This window comes from Bombus flavifrons, chromosome 12 (assembly GCF_040668555.2).
Source record: "Bombus flavifrons isolate JBK064 chromosome 12, iyBomFlav1_principal, whole genome shotgun sequence".
Taxonomy (NCBI): domain Eukaryota; kingdom Metazoa; phylum Arthropoda; class Insecta; order Hymenoptera; family Apidae; genus Bombus; species Bombus flavifrons.
This window is the reverse complement of record NC_138453.1, coordinates 3,441,379-3,447,569: the sequence shown is the minus strand read 5'-3', so window position 1 is coordinate 3,447,569 and position 6,191 is coordinate 3,441,379. Positions and strand designations below refer to the sequence as shown.

Sequence of the window (6,191 nt, the reverse complement as noted above, 5' to 3'; positions counted from 1 at the left end):
TTAGAACGGATCAAGCTTACTTACAGCGTTGTCCGTCTAGATTTACATAGGTTGGCCCGTGGCACACTAACACCATGAGCATACACGTCAAATCGTATCGATCTACGCCAGTCACGATCGACCATTGTTCCTGTAAGCTCTTTCGCGGCTGACACTTCGTTCGGAAACCTTGCTCGCCGCGTGTAATCCGGTATTTACATATTCCCAAATGCTTGCACGAGTTACGGATCACGGCTGAACTCTGCACACCGTCCTAGCGCCTCGCTCCTTTCTTTGAAATTGGTTTAACTTGCAAGAGCAGCTTTGGAGATGCAAAACACCGCTTATTGATGGTACGAGCATTTTCCCGAGTTAAGAACCAGAGAGTTCCAATCTGCGCATAATAACAGATCGAGATGCACATTCACTGCAAAAGAAATATAAAAAATGAACAATTAAATGAATTGATTAGCTGTCCTAAATCTTCTTCCAACCTACCATTTTCTCACCTTCTTTCTTCTTTTCAACGAAAGCGAAAAATTATTTGGAAGCTTACAAAACAATTATTCACCAAACGTAATTGTTACAAAAAATAGACTCTAAGAAACAATGGTATAATATTATTTTTGTAATTTCCTATTTTTTACACTTGAAATCTTTCTTTCACGCTTTTAATGATTTTCTAATACAAACCGATTTATTTTCAATTGTGACGCTCTTGAAATACACCTAAGAAATTTGAAATATGAAATCCGAAGTACGGAACAAACGAAATACACAGACCGATCTATCCTCCTCAAATTCCTGTGAAATTCAATTCCACATCCCTACCCCATCAAAACGTGCAACCAGAACGAGTCAGAACACGTGACCAGTTACAGCCCCGAGGCGATATAATTCCCATGTCGGCATAGAAGTACGTAGCTCGCGTGGGATTGGATAAGGGCACGAAGCACGGCCAATTTGGGTTAATAACGCTCCTCGGTTAAATCTACTACAAGAAAGACAGAACACCGTCGACACGTTTTCTCAGTCGCGTTCTTCATCCTCGGGTTACGACTATTACGGTGCGCAGTATAGTGCAGAGTTTATATCATGACTCTCCCTACGCTTTCGTAAAATTTAGTACTATCTTTTTCTCTTTTGAAGTTTCTTACAATCGATTCTTTCGTCAAGAAGGCAACTTTATTAATTGCATTGGGCTATTAATGTATTTTATATATGTATACGAAACTTTTATATATAAAACTGTTTGAGGCTAATTATTAGTTGTTAAATCTAGTTAATAATAATTTAGTAAAATGAAAGTGTAAATAAGCATTCGTTCACCGATCTAACGATCTAACCGTTCTAACGATCGAACATTTGCACTTAAATGTTGCATTTTATTATTGTATTTAAAAGAATACAAGATGATTATCAAAATGGAGATCTCTCAGCCGAGTTACTTACAATTAGCTAATGTTTGGATAATAGAATAAAATTAAGTACGAAGTGAAATTGTGTATGGAATGATTTGTGAAACAACGAATTGGAAGTTTCTCACTTTAAGTGATCATAACTTGCGAAATGAATGCATGGGGTGCAAGAAATCGAATCCTATTCTGTAAAGGAAAGTAGACATTTATATAGCATGTAAAAACATGTTGGACAAATTGTTAATTAATAACCAGACAAAATATACGTATGCATTTTTGGCTTAAAGTTTTACAAATCTACAAAATGCATATAACATGTAAGAATATCAAAACATTCGAACATTAGAAAACATTAGAAAACTTGTTGTTGTGTCGTACCTACATGTTTATAAAGATATAAAATTGCATAAACATTCGCATAAATTGTTATCAATTTCTATTAACAAAATGCGACAAGTTATTACATTATAACTCGTTATATTTATATAACATCGTTATATTTTATTCTTTTCTTCGGACGATACTTTCTCAATCAAATCATCATTGACGACAAAGTATACGATATATGATATTTTCTTACAATTTTAGGCTCGAAACGGTACAGATTTGGCACTTTTTAACCACGTCCCTTCTCTACAAATCTATAAACATCCGCTACGTAAGGTACGTAAAGGTACTCGTTTACTCTAGAGTTAAACAATCGTGAGTTGTTCTTGAGGGTGTTTCTCGCAAGTGGATACCGCTTTGAGAGCGACTCTCATTCTCTATCCTATCTGATAGTGACTCGGATAGTCGTGTTTCTCAACGCAGTGTTCACTTACGAGAAATACTCTCGAGAGCACCTCGCGATAGTTTTACTCTTGAGTGGACGCGTACCTCGACGATTACCCTCTCGGTCCACCTTAGATAGGAGAGAGGCGGAAAGCAATGAGCGAGCGTGCGCTCGCGTGGCCGTGTGTGGGTCGAGAAACTGGAGTTATTTATGAAGTGTACCACGGGGAGAGGCACGACCGTGGGGCCGCCTATCTGATGCTCTTATTTTGTTGTTTGCTCCCAAGCGCGTAATACCGAGCTAGAAAAGCGCGACACGTGCGCTTGTTGCCCGTGCGTCGCGCGTCTTCCGCTCCGCCGTGTGCTCCGCCGCTACGCCACGTGGGTGAGCGTGTAGAAATCCGATAGAGAGTTAGACTCTCCAGTTAGGTATAGTCGTGTCGAGGGAATCGTCGCGAACAATGTGAGCCTGTTCCAGGTTCGGATGTTCCTAAGCGACCCCGAGATTCCGACGTGACACTGACCAGCTTCGTGATGAATTTCAACGCTGCCTTCGCTTCGGACCCTGTTTCTCGTGCCATTAATGAGCCAGTCAATTCTTTGTGTGAGTGCGCTTCTAGTTCGCTTTGGGAGAGGTAGAGAGGTTGATGGATTTAGTGGTTTTTAGTGGTAAATTTTAAAAACTATGGTAACTAGTTATAACCAGTAGATTACAGATTGTTATGCATTTATACAAAATTTAAAAATGCAGAAATGTATAGTATGTATATAATATGTAAAAATATATAAAATATGCAAAGTATAAGAAGATATTTCCACTTAAGTTCCGTTTTTAATTGTGTTCATAAAAATGTAAGTTTGTACAAAAATTTGCAGTCTAATATTAGTTCACTGATAAAATTTTAATTGCAGAGGCATGGTTCTATCTGGGTTAGAGTTTGAGCGCACATTTCCAGTAATTTGGCGGTGTTTGGAGTTGTGAGGAATTTTGCAAGCTCCGAAAAATTTTTCAGGTAATTTTGGTCATTGAATTTATAATTAATAATTTGAATCGTGAGTTAATTAGCAATATATAAGTGCGCGTGTGTTATTTAACTTGCTAGTCCGTTTTTGTTCGGTTTAAAATTTACATACAGTGTTTTGAATGGTTTTCTGGAATTAGAAATGAATCTCGGAAACTTTGAAAATTCGTTGAAGCAGCTTTCCAAAGTAATTTGTATATTTTTATTCTTTCGGTCATTTAATTTTAATAATAAAAATTAATAATTTTTCAATTATATTATTCTAAAAGAATATCCTTAACCTAAACAAAATATAAAAAAAACGTCGTATTGGTATGCATGATTTTTCATTTCAGTTTCGTATTAAACATTTCCTCGAAACGTCACAAATTCTTTTTCTTTGTTAAAATGAGAACGAGATTGAAATACAAAGATTTGAGAATTGCAGCAGGGTTAAAATTCTTCAACCAAACAAGGAAAAAAATTCACGACTAACTCGTCATCGTACCATCAAACATTCATCCGTTCGCCATAATTACCCATAATTACCATCTATCAGAACGTGACGTCTGCATTAAGCCGATGTCAATGGCAATTAAAAGTCTTCGGAAGCGAGGCTATCAACGAGACGATTATTCATCGGCCCTCGAAAGCGGTTACTTATCCGAAACAATTCACAGTATACTACATAGAAACAAGAAATTCGAGCTCTGTTCGATTCTGAAATCGCGTGTATCATGCCACTAGTAAGATACGCAGAGATGAACACACGAAGCGAAACGTGGCGAATACGAGAGCCAAATAAGCCGAAAGCACGCCATTAGCGTATGTAAATATCTCGTTTGGACAGGAATCAATTACCTTGGTCGTCCTCCTGCGATCCTTGCGCCGTTCCATGCATAGCAATGAAGTCAGAAGATGAGGAACCAACGGAAAGCACCGGTCAAACGATGGACAGGAAAACCACTTAAAGCGTAATTGCGCGTAAAACGTTCGATAATTCCGCGAACTATAGCGGAGGTGTGAACGCGAAGATTTTAATTTACCAGCCTTTAAATTTCACGTAATCGTTGTTGACAGTTAATTCGATGGAAGTATTTTGCCGAATGCATTTTGGTACAGATAACGAATGATAAGTAGGCTGTGAATGATTCTGGATTTACATAGGTTAGATACTATGACAAGTGTAGATAAACACGTGAACATGCGTTATTCCAGGCCATAAATCTTAGGACATGTACAAATAATTGGATGCTCAAATTGAACGTCCTCCATTGTTTTTATTTTCTAGTCATTTTATCGTAAATGTGTAATTTCATTCGCATCGTGTGTGCCTTATAACGCAGAGTATTAAATAATACAACATTTGTTAATGTTTTTCATTGAACGTAAGGAGTATATCCGAATCCTCAACTTCATAAAACAATTCCTCCTCACAAACTTAAACAAAAATAAAACGTTCGCCGAAGCTCGTCATTGTCCAATTTTACTATCTCAATCGTAGAAACGAAACTTTCGGCATTAAACGAACACAGTAGCCTTTATTTAATAAAATGTTGGAATTGTAAGCACCGCCGTTGGAAAACGCGTGCAGGCAACAGTGGCGATAAACGAAATCGCTGTGTAAAAGTTATCGGCTTGGAGGGAGTCAGCGTTTCAAGGTGAGCCATTTACGACGTAGAAACGAAAGTTTTATCACTTTTCGTCAGAGTGCACCGTCGGAGATCTTGATTAACTGGCAGACAAGGGAGGATTTTACGAGGTTTAGCCGGACGATCGAAATTCAACTCGGTAGTCCGTGGATGATGCTTATTGGACCAGGTGCGAATTATGCTTGGAAATTGCCTTCAGAACCGCGCAGTCCCCTCCCCACGGCCGCGAAATTTGCGACGCTTTTACGATCCATTAAGCAGCTACCGAGTTATTTATTCTTTGCTACGAACGAGCACTGGCTAGCCACGAACGAGAGCTACGAAAATATTCTGCAAGCCGCGGAGAAAATTCAACAACCCTTCTTCCACTCGATCTTCCGAGAAAGTCTTTGAAATCGGTCTACACTTCTTTGTCTTTGAAATCGGTTTTACTTCTTCGTTGAGAGGAATGACGCTGAGGGTTGCAACGTTTCTGACTGCTTTAGTGGGAAAAGATTAGGCTTCTTGGTAGATGATTATAATCTTTTATTTTAATCTTCTTAGGTAAATTTATAGCTGTTCCTTTCAGTGAAAAATATTATTTGGATATTCGAGTAGAGTTTGTTATTTTTTATCTTTTGTTTTCTATTACACTGACGTGTCATAAATTGAACTGCATCCTTAAAGAGAATTTCTGAAATCTAACAATAATTACCTGGTTCTTTGCCGAGAGAAGCGGCGCAAAAGATTACAATATTTTTGACAGTTTTAGAACGGAAATTGTTTAAATGTATTATCGTTATTGTATTCTTACAATGCAGTATATCTCGAAGAGTACAAATAACTTGAGATTTTTATAGCACCATCGCGTCACGTGTAATTTTTAGACGACAGTTTAAAAATAATGAAACAGTCTTTTTATTCAGAACTAAAAACTATGTTTTGTCCGGGAAAATCATAGCTTTTCACTGAGACGCGAGACTCCATTCCGAAAAGTAATTTATATCTCGAATACAACGACCCTGACACGTTATTTTTCGAGCGAGAAAAAACGCGTTCTTGTGAGGTATTCTCGAGAACAGTTCCCTTTCTCTTAGCCTTTATTATTTTTTTCTTCCCTCCGTCGTGGACCGAAGGTTGTACAGTGTACAGCGCTCCAGAAAATGCACTGGAACAGGAGCATAATAATTGTATTGATTACCCTTGCTCGCGAGAATGACTCGCGTTCCACTGGGTGTAACAATTTCGTTGCGTTCCATAATCATTCCTTTCGCGCAATAACTGCGTTGGTAGAAACCGATACCCATGATTAAATGTAAAATTAACATTCTTTAGAGTCGCGTTTCGAATACCGCTAGAATGTCCGCTCGCAAAACATTCTCGCTGGTGTT

The 6,191-nt window shown here is 38.1% G+C and overlaps 1 long non-coding RNA gene across 1 annotated transcript; it reads left to right on the top strand.

Annotated features, from left to right (window-relative positions):
* The first annotated feature begins 2,326 nt into the window (after positions 1-2,326).
* Positions 2,327-5,922, top strand: LOC138185469 (uncharacterized). Its single transcript, XR_011174624.1, has 3 exons — positions 2,327-2,772; positions 3,081-3,181; positions 3,526-5,922. It is a non-coding gene; the product is annotated as an uncharacterized LOC138185469 (long non-coding RNA).
* The last annotated feature ends 269 nt before the right edge of the window (positions 5,923-6,191 follow it).